This window comes from Zootoca vivipara, chromosome Z2, assembly GCF_965207765.1.
Source record: "Zootoca vivipara chromosome Z2, rZooViv2.hap1.1, whole genome shotgun sequence".
NCBI lineage: Eukaryota > Metazoa > Chordata > Lepidosauria > Squamata > Lacertidae > Zootoca > Zootoca vivipara.
In genome coordinates, this window is record NC_142585.1 from 6,599,083 (window position 1) to 6,619,384 (window position 20,302).

A 20,302-nucleotide genomic window follows, 5' to 3' on the forward strand; every position below is an offset into this window, starting at 1 on the left:
CCCGCCCTGCGCATGGCATGCCCCACCCCAAAGCGGGTGCCACATCACTGTGCACAGCGTGCCCCATCCCCAGAATGTGTGCCACATCACTGGGGGCAGCGTGCCTGCTCTCCACCACTGCCCACAGATGTGTTTACCAGAATGGGGTGAGGTGGTCATAGCTGCCAAGTTTTCCCTTTTCTCGTGAGGAAGCCTATTCAGCATAAGGGAAAATCCCTTAAAAAAAGGGATAACTTGGCAGCTATGCAGGTGGTGGCGAGGTTGGGAGAGCTCTGGATATGCAGTGTTGACATCTTGCAAGTGAACTGTGGGGCTGCTGCCACCAACTTGCCACTCCTTCAGCCTCATTGTCCTTGTGAGCATCAGCACTCCCACCACCAGTAGGAAGGCACCACTTCCATAGCTGAATCAAATACTGGAAAGAAAGGGCTAGCTGGAGTTTCATAGTCTGCAGTCTATCTTGTTTTCTATTTACTGCACTGACTTCATGTATGGCTTCTTTCAGGATCAGGCAAACAAACAACACCAGCCATGGTAAGTTTCAGAGTCTCCTGGGAGCCTTGCTGGGTTGTCTTCCTCAGTAAGAAAAAAGAAGAAGCTGTAATGACTATAGGAGAAGCAAAGTCATGTTCTATGGAGCGTGGAAGGAAGCAATTCTGGGGAACACCAGTAGAGAAACCTAGGGTGCTTCCAGACTGTTTGGATGACTTTAAAAGAGGATTGGAGAAATTCATGGCTATCAATGGCTATTAAACCTGATGGCTGTGTTCTGCCTCCATTATTGGAGACAGCGTGCTTCTGAGTAGCAGTTGCTGGAAACTACAGGAGGGGGAAAGTGTTGTTGAGCTCAGGTCCTGCCTTCTACAGGCATCTTAGTTGACCTGTGTTAGTACAGGATGCTGAGGTAGGTGGGATCCAGCAGGATCATCTTCTTGGATGGGAATCAACTGCGTACTGGGAAATTTAGATGGCACAATGAATGATACATGACTTTTCATGTTAAGGAAAATGCCCTGGAAAATGTGAGATAACGCTTGTTGAAACATCATCCAACTTCCCTGCAAACAAATAAGAATGACCCCCCCCCCCAAAATACTTCTAAGAAATGCAGTCTCAGATGCAGACCTAGGGATTGTCATAAATTCATTGACAATTCAGTAGAGGTCTGCATTGCTAAGAAGTGGGTAAAGAACAATGCCCCAGCATTATTAGACTGGTTTAATGAAATTTGGTCTCTTGTAACACTGATTAAACTGATTAACAAATTATAGGAGAACTGAGGAAAGTGAAGCTAATTGATTTATGGTTAAAATGGTCTTCACTTACCATGTTTTGAAACAGCACATCCATCAGTCTTTGTTCTGCTGTTAAAAAAAAAGTGTAACCAACAAATGTTATGAAGCATGTGTCGATCCATTTTTCATTGTGAAATATAAATAAATAAAGGAATGCCGCACAAATAGCCAGCACCATATAATCTACCTGCAAATAAATCAGTATGAATGTTCAATAAATAGGTCATCTGGAAGCTCTTCACCTAGTAGCCATTTCTGAGAGCACTTGTCATAGGAATTGCTCAGCGTTTGGCCAAGTTTATCTGTTCCACATTTGAGTCTCCCATGGCATTGTTTTATGAAGTTTGCAGCAGCACATATCATACCCCCTTACCACCTTCCCCACTTCCTGCAGCAATCCACTCCCTGCTCCCTGCTTACCAGCTGCCCAGCTGGCTTTGCTTTCCACTTTGCTAGCTCCTCCACACAGATCTGTCACAATTTGCTCGGCTGTTGAACCAGGCCTGGCCTGTCAGGCTCCCAGCTGTCCTGTTTTTTTTTATTTAAGTGAGCATTATAGCATCATAAGACAACCAACCCCACTATGAAAGGACTTTCTCTTTATATAGAAAGAGGTCTCTTCCTCCAGCTGAATTTTATTGCTCTGCCAAATAGATGTGTCATGGCTCCTGAGCACTCTGAGAGCAAAGAATATTTGGTGATTTCAGCTGATGCTGTATATCTGCTGGCTTATTTTATTTATTCAGGTAAAAAGATTTGTGCACTGCCCTTCAGCAGGGCTTCCAAGGCGGTTTAAGAAAAAAGAGAAAGCACCCAGATAAGATATTGCAGCATGGAAAGAGAAAGAGAGAAACAGATGCATTTAAATACATTTAAAGACCTGGCACCAAAATGTTGGCCGTGTCATTGCCAGACAGATGTACCTGGGGAGGAAATTTCACTGTGGTCTAAAGCACAGAGCCTAGGGCTTGCTGATCAGAAGGTCGGCGGTTCAAATCCCTGTGACGGAGTGAGCTCCCATTGCTCGGTCCCAGCTCCTGCCAACCTAGAAGTTCGAAAGCACCTCAAAGTGCAAGTAGATAAATAGGTACCACTCCAGCGGGAAGGTAAATTGCGTTCCCATGCACTGCTCTGGTTTTGCCAGAAGCAGCTTAGTCACGTTGGCCACATGACCCGGAAGCTGTACGCCGGCTCCCTCGGCCAGTAAAGCGAGATGAGCACGCAACCCCAGAGTCGTTCACGACTGGTCTTAACAGTCAGGGGTCACTTTACCTTTATCAGCATTACCTTGGGTGGCAGGTTCAACTGTGGGAAAGCCCCCATAGATGACCTCAGTGTACACAAAGCTTGGTTTGGAAGAGGTCATTTCTTACCAGAAGCAAATGTGTAGGTATAGCAATGGATGGGACAGTTATCAATTGCTGGAGACCACAGGTTGGGAGAATGCTGCTGAGCTCAGGACCTGTTTGCTGACTTCTCATTAGTACTTCTGGTTGGCCACTGTGAGAACACAATTTGAGAACACAATGTGAGAACACAGAGCTCTTATGTTAAGTTCTAGTTACTCAAAACCTAGCCCAGAGCTAGGAAAGACCAAACCTCTCTGTTCCTTTTACCTGAATTTGCACTGCCTCGGTCCAGTTTGCTCCCCAAAGTGTTATCAGGACCATTAAGTGTTATCAGGACCATTAAGGCGAACTAGGCAGTTGCCTAGGATGCCAAAATGGAGGGGGCTCTGGCCAGCCTGCCCTCCACCCCCTGCCATCCGCCCGCCCGCCGTGCCCAGAAGGGAGAGCGAGGGCTCCGGCAGCGCCTTTCCTCTCTGCCAGCATGGCAAGCAAGAGCGCGACAACGCCACCGCCGGGGTTGCAGGTAGGCAGGAGAGCGCCTGCCGCGGCACCCGGAAGCTCTGGTCTGCAACAGGTGCTCGTGGAGGCTGGGAGTGCCAAGCCCCACCACCCGTGCCACCCCACCTGGGGCTGGGGAAGGGACCTGGCACGCAGGGCTGCCTTTGCACCTCTCTGCCTCTGGGGCTGCCTACCTCCTGCGCTGGCCGCCCCTTGGGGTGACGGCAGGAGAGCGAGTGGGGGATGAGGGGCATGGTGCTGGAGCGGCGCGGGACTCTGTGTGCCCTTCCAGCGCTCTGGTTGTAGACCCTCGCGCCTGTCCACGGCCGGCCGCCCCGGTCCCGCTGCCTCGGGACTCCCTGCACGGGATGGGAGGCAAGGGGGGGCTCGTGGCACGCCCGGGAGCAGCAGAGGTGGCAGCGGCAGTGCTGCCACCATGCCCGCCCACGGGGGGCATGTAGAGGAGGGTTGGGGAGGGGGCGTGCACCAATCGAGGCGGGGGTGGTGGCGTCGAAGCTGTGGGGCTTGGTGGCTGGTTGTGCCCCACCGGCCATGTGGCGGTGTGCAGGGAGGGAGGAGGCCGCGAGCTGGGGTGCCCCTGGGGGCCCGGCGCCTTGTGTTTAAAAAATGATTGGCAGGGGGGGCGCCAGAAGGTGATTTCGCCTAGGGTGCAAAAAACCCTAGCACTGGCCCTGATCAGGACTTATCTCTCTGGACTCCATTTGTGATATTCCAATGACTTATGCCTCTGAGGACAACATGATGAAAAGCAAAGGTTGGCCACTGTGAGAACACAATTTGAGAACACAATGTGAGAACACAGAGCTTAGATGCACCACCTACTTGTCTGGTAGTACAAAGTATCTATTTCTGTTCAGCTAAAACCCACAGACCAGTTTGAAAATGGCATAACCATGGCTTAATTGAGGAAAAGAGCACCACTGTACTGACTAGCACCTCTTGGGTAAACAGTGGTGGGCTTTGTGCAAATGTAACCAAACATGTGAAAAATGAATCTGAAATCCCTGAAGATTTCCTTTGGGTTACAAGTTTGTTGATGAACAGATTTCAGCCCAAATTAAAGCAGACATGTATTTGCTGAAGCACGTTGATGTCTGCTGTATAAAAACAGATAGAATCCCACAACCCTTCTGTAGTGCAAGAGGGATTCTGGAAAAGCTTAACTTTGTGTCCTTGTTCTGTTCAGCTTGGGGAGAGAAGTCAAGGTTTGGTAATTGGGAAGGTGCCTGGCACTCCTTTAAGATAAGCTTTTCTCCTCTTCCCTTAATTGCCTTGGATCTGGGAAGGTAGGGAGTGACCCAAACTCCTCGGATGGTTGTTAATTAGCCGTGGCCCAGTTGCAGTGAATAGTTGACAAGTGATTTATGGTTTTGGTCTTTAATCATTGGTCCCCTGGCAGGGTTAAGGGAATTCTGATTGGATAATTGCAGGAGTCCCATGAGGGGGGGGGATTAGTATAACTCAGGCATCCCCAAACTGCGGCCCTCCAGATGTTTTGGCCTACAACTCCCATGATCCCTAGCTAACAGGACCAGTGGTCAGGGATGATGGGAATTGTAGTCCAAAACATCTGGAGGGCCGAAATTTGGGGATGCCTGGTATAACTAGTTGGCGCCTCAGATGCTGATTAGAGTCTGGTGGGGGCCAGAGGAACATTTTACTGTCGTTGGGAAATCCAGTGGTGGCCTGCCAAGGACTCAGTTCTGTCTTGCAGGAGAGCAAGGATTTGCGAGGGAGTGCTTGATTTATCTGGAGTTAAATTCCTTCTGTTGTGAGTATTAGTTTAGTTATATTAAACAACATTTTTATTTTTTTGTTTGTGACTGTTTAAAGAATCGTGCACCCCTTTTAAGTGGTATTTTTATCCAATAAAATTTTTGTTCATATTCCTGTGTGGTTAATTGCTCTTGAAAAGTGAAGCTGAATTCAGTGTCTAACCCAGGCATCCCCAAACTTCGGCCCTCCAGATGTTTTGGACTACAATTCCCATCATCCCTGACCACTGGTCCTGTTAGCTAGGGATCATGGGAGTTGTAGGCCAAAACATCTGGAGGGCCGCAGTTTGGGGATGCCTGGTCTAACCAATTCGGTCCCTACAAGGAAAATTTTGGGTGATAAAGCATGTAAGAGTGAGCCTTTAGTGTGTAACTTGAGTAAGGGTAGAAGTTAATCTCCCAACACTTCTACTGGGTTATATGCATAGCTGCCAAGTTATCCCTTTTTAAAAGGGATTTTCCCTTATGCTGAATAGGCTTCCTCGTGAGAAAAGGGAAAACTTGGCAGCTCTGGTTATATGGAGTGGGAGTGGTGGCAGCTTCCTTGGGTTTCTGTTTGCGAAAAGATAATAGGTCCCTCTGGATTCTCTAAGTCTGCTGGAAGTGGAGGAAGTGGGTGATTACAGAGGGCCTCTTATCACTACACCTTCAATTCTGCACTTGCGCAGAGACTGCAAGGTTCCTTTCTCATGAAATGCTGCCTCCTTATTTTGCCATCCATCCATGGTCAAGGCTAGAAGGCAAGCTATTTTAAAAAGTGATGGATTTTTTTAAAAGAGCAATTTGCCGATTAATTAATTTGCTGCGTTAAAATACTGGCCATCAACCAACTCCTCTGATCAGTTTGTCATTTAAGATACAAAATGCAATAATTCTAAAACAATAAAAATGAACTGTAAGTAATATAAATCAACACACACACACCAAAAGGCATACAAAACCGACAACTAAAAACCAGCATAAAATCAACTTAAAACCAGCAACTTAAAATTGGTGCAAGCATTTAAAAGGTGCAAAATTAGATGCCTTTGGTAAATTAGAATGCCTGTTCTGATTTCTAATGTGAGTTTCGAGTGCAAATCTATGTCTTGAACAAGTGCCCGGCTGGGTATGGGCTTACAAATTGAAGGGAATCCTGATAAGACAGGTGCTACCGTATGTATGACCAGTTCCCAGGTTCAGGAGCAGGTAGAACAGGCTGTTCTGCATGAGGTTGCATCCCACTTGAAGGAGCACATGTGAAGTTTGGGAAATTTCCTATAAGTATCTCAGCTCAGGTGGCGTAACTATGAGTAACTAGGTCAGGTTTTGGCTGTTACACCAGCTACAGCCTTTTCTGGGTAAGTATGGCTATGGCCACCCCAGTTCTGATAACTTCCCAGTTTGACTACTGTAATGTGCTTCGTGTGGAACTTCCCTTGAAGATGGTCCAGAAGTTGCAACTAGTGCAAAGTGTGGTGGCTGGAGTGTTTGTGGGAGCAGCAGCATATCGCTCTCATTTTAAAGCATCTACTTGGGTTGCCCATTGTCTTCCAAGCTGATCATGCCTCTGCACGTATTCATACCATGACAAGGAGCATAGTCCAGTGGTGGAGCACCTGCTTTCCATGTAGAAGGTCCCAGGTTCAATCCCTGGCAACTCCAGGTAGGGCTGGCAGAGATTCCTGCCTGAAATCCTTTGGAACAGCCACCAGACCCTTAGACAACACTGAGCAAGATGGACCAATGGTCTGATTCAGTATAAGGCAGCTTCCCATGTTCCTAAGTTGACTTTATTTAGCCAAATTGTAGTTGCTTCTCCTTCTTCTTGCCCACTATATTTTGCCCCTCCCACCCCACCTATAGATATCTGGGGCTTCAGGCCTCTGTCACAAACATGGGCCTCAAATCCTGGTTTGAAAACAACTGCCTCACCCACTGGTTTATCCCCTTCAAAGTGTCACTCCTGACACTGCTTTGGAGAATGTGGCTGAAGAACCTGACCAGCTTTGGTAACATCTAATCATGGCCTCAGGCAGCTAGAGCATCAACATGGAGGAAATTATAAAAATGTTAGCTAATGTTCCATGTCTATAGTCAGGGTTTCTATTTATTTATTTATTTATTTATTTATTTATTTATTTATTGGAAGGATTCCACTGCCTCATCAATTCAGTGACTGGGGGGGGGGGACTTTTATAATGCAACAGGCTGTGGGCAAATCCCTGATATGAACCTCACTTATCTTTCTAAAGCTTCTGACATTATATAGGCCATTTGAAGCTCATAATAGAATTTAGGGTTCCTGTTGTTGGGAGTTTTTGCTGACTGGAAACCATTTCATCTCATTCAGGCCACCAAGTCATTCCGTGGATCTCCTCTGTTGCTGCTTTCCTTAGGGACCCCCTGCTGGTTCTGTAAATGAGTGTTTTCCACATATTCCGATATCTGTTCAAATGCAGACATCATTGTTAACTATAGTTCCTTTGTCACAGCAAAGTCACAGCTCGTCTGTCTTAAAGCTCCGTTTTTGCAAGTTTAGACAGAGCTGTCAGTCACACCCCAAACTGGGTACTCATGCAGAACGCACCATTTATGATGGAAGAAACCATTCATCTGTCAAGCTCATTATGTTGCTTTCTTTCTTTGATACACAGAGTTATGGACATTTATCTTTTCCTGGACAGATTTACTAAAATTACAGCATTTTTACCGCACACTGTAGCTAAAAAGTCAGAGTAAGACAGTGTGAGTGCAACCCTGTTTGTTCTTCTTGATCTCTCAATGACATGTGACACTGCTAGCTACAGTGTCCTTGTAGAATGAGTGAGGGGTGTATTACAGTGCTTCCATTCCTACCTGTAGGGCTGACCCCAGAAAATAAAGCTAGGAGATTGTTGCTCGGCACCATGACTTTAGAGCTGTGGGTTCCTGCAGGGATCCATTTTTTCTCCTATGTTACTTAACATCTACAAACCCATTCGGATCTGCCTGCTGATGACACACATTTGGTCTGAATCAGGAGAGACTGTGAAGGTGTTGGGCTGGTGTATGCAGACAGTGAAGTGGTTGGATAGGGGCTAATAAGCTAGGCTGAATCTGCCTAAGACAGGGGTCAGCAACCTTTTTCAGCCGTGGGCTGGTGCACCATCACTCAGACCATGTGGTGGGCTGGACTATTTTGTGTGTGTGTGAGTGTGTGTGTAATGCAACGAATTCCTTTGCCCTACAAATAACCCAGAGATGCATTTTAAATAAAAGGACACATTCTACTCATGTAAAAACACACTGATTCACAGACCATCTGTGGGCCGGATTGAGAAGGCGATTGGTCTGCATCCAGCCCACGGGCCTTAGGTTGCCTACCCCTGGCCTAAGACAGGTCTTGCAGATGGGTGGTTCCTATGATCAGGAATCATGTGCATGACCTGTCATGGAAAGGGCTCCACTCCCCCATGAAGGGATAGATAATAGATTCATCATCTAAATTCATCATCTCCTGTATTCCAAATTGTCACTGGAGTCTCAAGTGGCTTCTGTGGCTAGGAGTGCTTATTACCAAGCTCAGACTGATTATCTAGCTAGGAGCTAGGTCCACACTCTTCGGAGGGGTTGCAGCAAATTCACCAATTTATGTACAGTGGTACCTCGGATTACAAACGCTTCAGGTTACAAATGCTTCAGGTTACAAACTCCGCTAACCCAGAAATAGTACCTCAGGTTAAGAACTTTGCTAAAGGGTGAGAACAGAAATCATGGTCTGACAGCGCAGCAGCAGTGGGAGGCCCCATTAGCTAAAGTGGTGCCTCAGGTTAAGAACAGTTTCAGGTTAAGGATGGACCTCTGGAATGAATTAAGTTCGTAACCAGAGGTACCACTGTACTCCCCCCACAACCTGAGACTGAGCCTGTGTGGAAACTTCTGCTCATCCCTTTTCCATTCCCTCCTGGTTCTGGGAAGCAGTGGTGCAGGAGAGGGTGGGGAAGCACCTGGACCTCCTTCAATTGCCTGACCTGCCTCTTCCTCCCTCTACTTCTGACTCATTCTGTGCTCCACCCACCAGCTCTGAAGCTTCCTTTGCCTCCTTGGCTTCTGGCTAGTACAGGTCTCCACAAACTGCTGCCCATTCTCCCAAGTCAGCCCCCCCCCCCGTGCCCACTCATCAGTGGTCACTGACACATGTATTTGGCCCTTGGGCCTCAGGTTCCTGGTTCTTGACTTACATCATTTGATAAGCAGGGCCCAATGCACATCCAAACAGGCTGATCTTTGGCCAATGAATAGTGACATCCTTTTGCTAATATTGTAAGCATAGAGCATTTGCAGCACAAGAGGTTTTTCTTTTGTGTGATAAAGGAGCACACATGGAAACACATCAATAGAGCAGGGCTTTAAAATTGGATAAACATGCATGTGTTTGGAATCTGGAGAAACTTGTGTTTTTAGAAATCTTTCTTTCTTCTTTCTTTCTTTCTCTCAGCTGCATTGACTCATTTTATGGGAAAACGTGGTCTCATCATGCTCGTAACCCGACAGCAAGATATCGTTCAGATGCATTTTGCTGCTTTATTTCACCATTTTGATGCAGCTTTTTCTTTTCATTGGTCAGGTCATAGTGACCTTGAGAAAGTTATTTATGAAGCTCAGAAGAAAAGAGGGGGTGGGGGTGGGGACTTAGATTAATTTCTGCAGCCTGGTCAGGGCCTCACATTGTACATCAAGGAGGGGAAACTTCAGGACAGGGATTCAAATGCCTCTCTATCTGGCCCTTTTGTTTCCTGATTTAAATCTAAATAAATAGCAGATCCAAAGAGGCAGTTTTCATTGGGACCCTGGTAGGGACAGCATGAGAGAGCGAGAGCTGAACTGAACTCCTCTATCCATATTTCCAATTATTAAAAGAATTTGCAAACCACCCTTCATTTCGAGGAGAAATACTAAGGCAGTTCCGAGTCCATTCCAAGGCTGCTTTGGCTTTCATTCAGCTGCTGCTTATATAAGAACAAACAGAATCAAAATCTGCATATCCAGCGGCATCTGAAAAAGAGTTTCCCCGCGCTCTGCATCAAGTGAGCTTTGTGGGAGCTCTGCGGTCAAAGCAGCTGCCAAAGGTGGTAAGGGGGCAATGTGAAGGCTACATGAACCCCGGAAAGGTCTAGGGGGTGACCCAAGACCGAAAAGTTCCTGCGGCATCGGAAAGGATTCTCCAGAGCTCATGTCGTAAGAGAGGTGAGAGGACGGAGAACGCCAGACACCAAGATGAGAGAAACCCCTGGCAGTAAGCCTTAAGACCCGAAAGAGCTAAATGAGGGTAATTTCCAATGTTTTAATCCCTAAATACATGATATAAGTCCACTAAAGACTGACTAAGAGGGTAAAAGGGAATATATCTGGACTGCTCAATCTGGGAAGACCAAACGCTGACAGCGGCGTTCTGAAAAAGAGTATGTTCAAATCCCAAAGGACAGGGCACAGAGTATTGACCATGGGAGAATTTTAATAGGAAAAACCTGACGGGAATCCTGCTCATTATATGTAAAGTATCACAAGATTCCCTTTGTAAAAAAAATAACCCGAAGCCTTCCTATTGAGTATAATAGGTATGGACATTCCCAAAAACCTGAGGAAGGTCTTTATGTATGCAAAAGTGGCAGCAAGAATATCAATAGCAAAAAAAATGGAAAGGAGAACCAACTCTGATCAAATTGGATTGGCAGGCGAAACTATTGGAATATACTGGCAAGAATGACAGGAAGAATTAGAGACAATATAGAACAATTGTTTGTTAGAGAGTGGGACATGTACAGAAAATATCTTGAAGAGCACTGTAAAAATGTGAATTCTTATGGTAGACATAGACTGACCCCTGTATAAACATAGAAAATCTTATAAAAATAAACATTGGGAAGAAGTTTGGAGTGATAATGAAAAGTGTGCTACTCAAAAGAAAATTAGGACCCTCTGATGGGGTGAGAGGAAGTCATAATAGAAGTTGTGTTGCAAGAAATCAATTTGTCATTTGTAAATTGTAATACTCTTCAGTTTATATTTTGTTTTTTGTTGACTGTAACTTTCTCTTTTTTACAGGTAGGTAGCCGTGTTGGTCTGAGTCGAAGCAAAATAAAAAAAATTCCTTCAGTAGCACCTTAAAGACCAACTAAGTTTTTATTTTGGTATGAGCTTTTGTGTGCATGCACACTTTGTGTATCTGAAGAAGTGTGTATGCACATGAAAGCTCATACCAAAATAAAAACTTAGTTGGTCTTTAAGGTGCTACTGAAGGAAAAAAAATTATTTTCTTTTTTAAAAATAGATAAATAAATAAATAAAGATTTCTGAGCTCCATGCTTCCAGTGTTTCGCCAGGTCCCTCACAAACTTGCTTAGTTCGTACAAGCCTTGTAGATAATTAGTCCATGGGTGTCATTCTCCATTATGAATGTTCCAAAGAGATCAATCCATCATGTCTCTTTCCAACCATGCCTCCATTTATTTTTAAAGGATTACACTAAACTATTTCTTAGAAGTAAGGCTTCTTTTATCTCTCCCCTGCCAATGGTGTCATTTTCGGGTGATCCCATTCCGCAAAGACAATTGCTGGCCAGCAGCAAGGTTGCATTGAACATCTAGTCAGGGTGGCCCTGCCTCCCTTACAACTACATTCTGGGTGAAATATACCTTGTCAGCAGCTGAGATTAATGACACCATTGTTGTTTCTCTTCCCACTGTATCTAAGAAGCTCTTGTGGCTCAAATAATTTAGCAAAGAACTTCTCATTCTCAAGGTCAGTTTTCCTTTTTCCTAAAGTGGATTGTGTGACACTTGTATTCTCAAGCTGGAATTCAAAAGCATTTGCCAGGTGGTTTTGCGGTCTAATGTCAGCACCCAGCTATTCTGTCAGCTGTTTCTGTTGGGAGTAAACCCACAACGCTTGCTGTAACATACCTGAACAGGGAGGGAGTAGAAAGGCAGCCACTTCTTCTTCCACTTTTTTCTCAATGTATATTGTGTCCCCCCCCCCCCAAGCCTTAACTGCTGGACCTTCACAATGACTATGTGAGCTTGAACTCAGAATGGCTTTGTTTGCTAGGAGAAATAAACCTTAAGTTACATAATTTTCCCTACTTTGGCCACCTTATGAGAAGAGAAGATTCCCTGGAAAAGACCCTGATGTTGGGAAAGATTGAGGGCACAAGGAGAAGGGGACGACAGAGGACGAGATGGTTGGACAGTGTTCTCGAAGCTACGAACATGAGTCTGAGCAAACTGCGGAGGCAGTGGAAGACAGGAGTGCCTGGCGTGCTATGGTCCATGGGGTCACGAAAAGTTGGAAACGACTAAACGACTAAACAACAACAACATAATTTCCCCCAACCACCCGTCCTACCAGGCTAAATATTTTTGCACCTTGCTTCTATATGTATCATTGCATGCAATCTCAGTCTTCAAGCAGTGCAGGATTCCAGGGGTTCCAAGCACTTACCAAGGGTTCGGGTTTCCTTTCAGCATTGGGGCACAGAGGACACAGTGGTGTCTTTATGATATTTGGTTTATTTACATATATATGCAACCTGAGTTGCTGATGGAGGGGGATTCACAGCAAGAACATGGAGAATGGGTCTTGATTCTCCCATAGCCACAGCCTTGGATTCCAGCAGAAATCAGCCATTGCTCTCTGACCTTCTGGTTGCTGCTTTTCCTCCAGCTTCTCTCTCAGGTAACAAATTCTGCCCTCATCACCAGCTTCCTCTGCCCCCTCAAATTTTTTTGGAGGGGTAATCTGAGACTCTGGGATACGGGTGCTGCTGCGGGTTAAACCACAGAGCTTGCAGATCAGAAGGTCGACGGTTCAAATCCCCGCGATGGGGTGAGCTCCTGTTGCTCGGTTCCAGTTCCTGCCAACCTAGCAGTTCAAAAGCATGTCAAAGTGCAAGTAGATAAAAAGGTACCGCTACAGCAGGAAGGTAAACGGTGTTTCCGTGCGCTGCTTTGGATCGCCAGAAGCGGCTCTGTCATGCTGGCCACATGACCCGGAAGCTGTATGCCGGCTCCCTTGGCCAATAATGCGAGATGAGCACCGCAACCCCAGAGTCGGTCACGACTGGACCTAATGGTCAGGGGTCCCTTTACCTTTACCTTTATACATACACCTTCATACACCTAAGAAAGAGCACAACCTAACAATTGTTTGGCGTCACTTTAAGTTCCCTCTTGATGTATTTTGCATGTGCACAATTCCTTTCTAATCCTGAAGGCATCCTTTGTCTTATGAGAAAGGGATGGCATCCTAGCTTATGGGATTTCATAGCAGTTTGATTTAATTTGCTAACACAAAGGCAAATATTTATAAAAGTCTTCAATTCCTCAGCCATCTGGGAGGGGTGGTGGTGGATGCCATTCTTTGAAACTTTCTGGGACAGGCAAAAAAACAAATCTCATTCCCTCAGCAATCAAATTGTCACCTCCTGGTTGTTACCAGCCTACCCCACCCTCCAGTCCTTTTATAAAATGCTAAGCTGACCTTTGTCAAACTGTAGAGTCACAGTGTTGGATTTCTGTGTTCAAAGACTAGTGAGCCTATTTTTCTCCACCTTAAACTTCCCCAGGCTACAAGAAAAGGGCCTCCTTTTTGCATTGCAATTCTTTCCCCTCTTTCCCTCAGATTTTCTTCACCTTCCAAGTGAGCTAATAATCTGCTGCAATGCTGCTAACGCTGAATGATTATTTCATATCACGACGAACATGTTTTCAGAAGCCAAAAGGTCATGTAGTATCAAATTTTAAATTAAGAAATTAAAGGTATTTAAATTATGTGGAAGGAGGCTTCGATTAGCAGCTATTGACATTCAGCATGGCATTTTATTTAAAATATAAAAGCACATGAACAAAACATTAATGTGCTACATTTGCTTCTGATTCTCTTTCTATCTCCCTCCATAGATAAACAGATAGATTTAAAATTGACCAAGAATTTGTGTTATGACGAGTTCTCCTTCTCTCTAGACCGCTGTTATTTAATTTTAATTAACAAAATGGAGCAGATTCTCCAGCTGTCCCTAGGCAATTTTCCTGGTTTTTTTTTTTGTCTCAGTCATTGGTAAGCCATTGTTTTCTGACTTTTGTCCGCATGTTGCTCATTTTTCGATGTCTTGATTTACTTTTAATATGAGCTTCCAGAGGTGTTATTTTTCAGAGTTCAGGCATGGGCATACCCAGCACGGGGCAGGGGGCGCAGCTGCCCCCCCAGAAGCAAAAAAAGGAGAGCACAGCACGACAGGCAAGGACGCTGCCAGCTGTGCTCCGCCTCGGCCTGCTCGGCTGAAGCGAAACGGCAGCAGCGACAGCGAAGCTGCCTCCATCAAGGGAAACCTGGACCTGGACCTGGGCTAACTTCAGCCCACACTCCTTTAAGTCACAGCGAGCACAGCACAGAAAGTGCTGCCCCACAATGCTCTGTGGTACTTCATTTGCAAATGAGGTGCCACAGAGCATTGTGGGGCAGCACTTTCTGTGCTGTGCTCGCTGTGACTTAAAGGAGTGTGGGCTGAAGTTAGCCCAGGTCCAGGTCCAGGTTTCTGTTGATGGAGGCAGCTTCGCTGCTGCTGCCTCGTTTTAGTCACCGCTGCCGGTAAAGGAGCGAGTGAGGCAGAAGCACAAGCAAAAACGCGGGTGGCACCTCGGCAACGGCTGGAAATGGCCCCCTCCCCTCTGGGGGCGTGGACATTGACCATGCCTCCTGGGGGGGATCCTGGCCACATCATCGCCAGCCAGCCAATTGGGTGGCTGGGGGTGGGGGGCGTGGCTGACATGCCCCCCCCTAGTTCTGATCCGTGGTACGCCCATGAGTTCAGGTCTCTTCAGGGTCTCCAGAAGTTAAATCTCTGAGAGGGGAATGGAAGTGTCTAGTTTCCAGTGCCCATGCATAAAGGGCATGGACAGTAAGGTACTATGTGGTGCACACATGCACAATTCATGCTCTTTTAGCAGGAATATCCTCTTAAGTGCAACTAAGAGGAAGTCTGAAATATTATGAAGAATGGCAACAATTGTGTTACAACAGGGTGGGTGAAGTGTTAGTAATAAATCCAATAAATGCTATAAAATTATTATTATTATTATTATTATTATTATTATTATTATTAATGCCATTTCTTGGAGATTTATATGTAGCTTTTCCTGCAAGACTGCATTCCAATTAGCTTAACAATACACACAAAACTATCAGCAATACATATCCACAGTTCAATATTAACAATTCAGTTAATAGGCATGTCACCAGCAACTCATAAACACTGCATTGCACAACAAAGTAATCACATTTTTCTTGTATATTTTTAATTAAAAGAGTCTACATGCTTCTGATTCATACAGTTGTGTAGGGCAGGAAATAGCCGGATAAAAGGAAAGCAGCATATAATTTAGAAAGTTAAGGAATAGGTATTTTGGGGGGTCCAAGAGGCATAGTCAGGGGTATCTGGTAGGAGAAATCTGCGTTTTTATTATCATGTGAGAATTGTAAATTTCTCCCCCCCAAAAAATAGTATTTGGACACCCCATACTTTCCTCCAAAAATTAATAAGCATAGGAAATTGCATAAACAAATGCTTCAAAGAGACATTATCCTTATTACATCTCTAGCAACATGTTGCAGATAACCACTTCTTATACAAACATATTGGAGTCCAATAAATTATCAATATTATTTTTGTTGTGTAAGATGTAGTTACGAAACATTAGGTGCAGAAACTAAAACATTGTCCCACTGCTTAGCTGAAATAGAAACCCCAAATTCTTTATATCATTCATTTCTCAGATGATGTATGCCAAATTGTTTAACTGAGACCAGATATCTGTAGAAAACAATAACTGGCTTTTTAGTTTCAAAGGATTTAACCAATTGTTCTAGTATCTCAGGCATATTAGATGCAAAGCTGTTGGTCCAAACAAAGATGACTTCAGGATGGATTTCCATGGATGATAACCAAAGAGCAACCAAAAGTTAAAAGGTGGGTGGAACAACCAACTAGTGATATAGACGTAGGATCAGTTGTTAGAAGTGGAGAAATATACTTGCTTTATCCCTCATGTTTCTAATCCTGCTTCACCTTTGCTATTGTTTGAAAGTCTTAAAAGTATACACTAAACACATGCCACGTGGACACTCCATTTCTCACCATCTTGAAAATGTTTTGTTCTGCTTTAAGCAGTGGCGTCAGCCGTACAGAGGCACGTAGTTCAATGGTACCTTGGACAGTTCCACACAGGACTCAGAGGCTCCTTAAGAGAAGACCTCAGATGTTATTTCAGCAGCACAGTGGTACCTCAGGTTAAGAACTTAATTCATTCTGGAGGTCCATTCTTAACCTGAAACTGTTCTTAACCTGAGGTACCACTTTAGCTAAAGGGGCCTCCCGCTGCCACCGTCCCACCGCCACATGATTTCTGTTCTCATCCTGAGGTAAAGTTATTAACCCGAGGTACTACTTCCGGATTAGCAGAGTCTGTAACCCGAAGTGCTTGTAACCCGAGGTGTTTGTAACCTGAGGTACCACTGTATCATCTTCAGGGGTGTGTGGGGTGTTAGGGGAAGGATAGTACCTTGTGCTCCTTCAGGGGTAGTTTGTCTGCCTTTGGTCCCCAGCCTGTACTCACCTCTCACCTGTGGCTCCTAGAGGCTATCAGAATGCAACAGCAGCCACACCCGGGAATGGCTTTGACTGGTGAGCTAAACAAGGTGAGAATAGCCAATGGTTCTTGACAACATACACATCAATATGGCTAACCTAATTCAACACACACACACACACACACACACACACACACACACACACAGTCAAAACACACAACAACCTACCATGCTCTCTAATCTCTCACTCTGCCAGCAAAAAATAAGACACCTATCCATGCAAAGCTGACAAAAAAGCACCACTCATATACCCTGTAAAGAATGAAAGTTTACTGTCTCTCTCATCTCCTTCTCCTTCTCTATTCCCCCTCTCTATTCCCCCTCTTCTTTTTCCTCCTCAATCCCACATTGCTTACAACAAAAAATGTCTCAAATTGACCGTAACTGAACTGTATGAAAGACTCTACGATTTGAAAACAGAGACACTGAATATACTCTTGTTATTTATGGAAAGTCTTAATAAACACCCACCCACCAATGGGTCTCAAATCCTGAATGTGACAACAGTCTCCAGTGGATTGAGTGGACATGACCAATAGTGTGTCTAACAGTCAAGAAGGTGGTTTCTGCATGTGCTATAGAGGGAAGTGAGGGGCAGAAGGAGATTGTCAACCTGATGGGAAGATAGCCCATTTAGGAGAAGGAAAACTCTGATCCTAAAGCTCCATTGCCTTGCAATTATAGTCATTCATGAGAAACGCTTCAGGAGTAAACCTCAAGGAAAAATCCAGACCCATTGCCTTGAGGGACATGTTCAGGAGAAGAAAATTCTAAAGAGTAAACTTTACACAAATCTGGAGCAGAGTCCCTGAAACAGTTGTACGCCTCCTTCTGGCAACTTTTGCAGTCAAGCTGGTTCCAAACGTATTGCTTTCCTTTCCTCTGGACCACATCAGCAAGGCCGAAGGGGTGGTGGTCTTGCCATTTGGGCAGCCCAGAACCTTCTAGGTTTGTGCCCCAGAGAGATCACTTTGGTACTGATAACACAACAAAAAGAACATGGAAAGCAGCATTTATGAGTTACTGGTTTCTGCAGCCACAGCATGCACTGTGATTCTCCACCAGTTTGACTTTATCCCCAGAAGTACACTCCATTGTCTCTCAAGGCAGACAAATGCCAAAAAAACAAAACAAACCATCCATCCTTAGATTGCACATTGAAAAGGAGCTACAAGTCTTTCTTGGATGCTGGCCTGCAATAACAGGAGGGGTCCATTTAAAGGGGTCCATTCGGCTTCACCAGTTGTTGATTCTGCAGGAATGAAGGAGAAAGTGGCTCCACTAGGGCTTCTGAACTGGAGCCATGGGGAATCAGAAATATTGGCACAACTGGTTCCTCTTGGGCAAGTGTTTCTAGTTGGTCCTGAGAGCAATTCCTTTTCCTTCCCTGAATCCCATGACACATTTTTTAGGAACAGTTCTCAGGTGGAAGATGGAATTTCCAGATTGCAGGCCATTCATTGCCCATCTCTGATGTCAGCTAATAAACACAACACTAATAAAAATTTAATGTTGCAAGTACCTTGCTTATTGATTCTCAGGCTTTCTTGGTCTGGGCTTTTGGTATCAAGCAATTTCTTCCTGTGAATAAATAGCAAACAAAGCCATCATCCAGTAATGCACATTGAAAAGGTTACCCATTAATAATGCCAAGATTCCAACACAATGGCAAGAAAGCATTGCCTCTTTCACTAGGTATTGAGGAGCATTGAAAATTCAAATGAGGCCCAGTTACAGTGCTGCAGGTACAAAAATATGCCTGCCAAGGCTCGGTCTGTGACTTTTTAATTAATGGATAATATCAAGCCATAGGTTGCTTTCATAAAGATGACATCTATTCCATTTGCTTGCTCCCAGTTGGATTTGTTGTTGATGCTGCTTCTTAATTATGTTATTACATAAGCAAAGTTTGCAACAAAATCTTCCACCGTGGCAGGCACTGCATTCTCATTTGGGCAACATTCCAGGGGGAATTTGGTGGGGGAACAAGATGCAAAAGTGGGCAAGCCAATTGATGCTTTACCTTTGTACCGTAGGCTAGTTCCCCCTCCCCCCCCACATACATTCCCCTTCATTCCATGATTCTAATGAAACAGGAGGCATTATCAGAGTTCAAGGATATATTCCAACTTGGCAAAAAAACACCCAAAGAGCATTTGAAGCATGGCCTGCTGTGGTGGTAGTAGCTGAGTAGAGGTGTGGGCTGCAGAGAGTCTTGAGGGCCAGATGGAGAGGGTTGGAGAGCCAAATTCAGTCCCAGGAAAGAGGTTTCCCACCACTGCAGTATGGAGTTCTTTTGTTCAGGCTCCCAGCTAGTCAGTAAAACTATTTGCCATTCCACCTGTCCCCAACAGTAAGCCATGAGCATGAGTTTGCTATTAGTATGTGGGATTTGGCATATATATATAGTATAAAGGTTCAAAGTGCTTCATGTAACTTATCTACAAGAGGCCTGTATTTTATCCCCCTAATGCAGATGGGGAAAGATTGAGGTGGAGACAATGTGGGTAGTTTGAAACCACACCTTGAAATTTGATGCAAATATTTCTAGATTTGCAGCTCATGCTCCTCATCACTATGCCTCCGATAACCTCACATTTAAACGTGTGCTCCAAATTCCCAACTTTCTACCTTACTTATTCAAAACATATTTAGGCCACCCTTAATGAAGCCACCCTTAATGAAGGCTCCCAACAAAATACTAAAAACTCAATAAAGCATTAAACATTAAAAACGTCCCTATACAGGGCTGCCTTCAGTCATAAAGAGCGGAGACTAAAACCAAAGTTCATTTATTTCAGTGGGTTTCTTCTGAGTATGATTTGGTTGGTTATCACCCCAAAACAGGTTTTATCTCTCCATCTATCCTTGTGTCTATCTACCAATCTTATAATTACATAAATGAGCATTAAAATCAAGATAAAATTATTCTCATCAGTTAAAACCCTAACTGCAAAACATAAAATGACCATAATTTAATATTTAATTTATTTTATTTTCCATGGAAACCCCTATTTATTTATCAGTTCTTTTACACATCATAGTAAATCAATTCCCCTCTATTAAACAAAAACAAAACAGTCCCTGTTTCTTCACTTTGGGGAATGCCTTGATAACATTTTGCTAGTGTGAGATGCTCAAGTGCTATTCATAGGAATATTATCATAGGAAGCTGTGACTGGTTTAAGCTTGAAACATCTTAGAGTTAGTTAAAGTAAACAAGTTAACTTCTACCTGAAAGAGCGCATTTCCCGACTCCCTCTGTTTCATAAATCCCCTTTTGTTTAACAAAAGTTTTCTTGTTTGTTGAATCAACTCCTGTGAGAGACTCTAATCATTAAGTTTTCCCTCACACAAGTCCCACACTAGATCTGTAGTAAATTGTAGAAATTTGTGTAATGGGTGTACTGTGAGGTGAGTGCGCTATAATTAATTGGGGCCAGTTAGCAGGAATGGATCTGCTGCATTATTAATTGATGGTATTAAGTGGTGGGTCCACTACAGAAGCTTCCTTATTCTGACTCAAATTATTTGTCCATCTAGCACAGTCTTGTCGAATCTGACTAGCTCTGGCTCTCCAGGTTTTAGATACCGTAGTAGTCTCTCCCAGCCCTACGTGGATGCACTACTGATTGAACTTTGGACCTTCTAGATGCAAAGCCTGCTGAATGTATGTTGTTGGTTGTTGTTGGCATCCGTC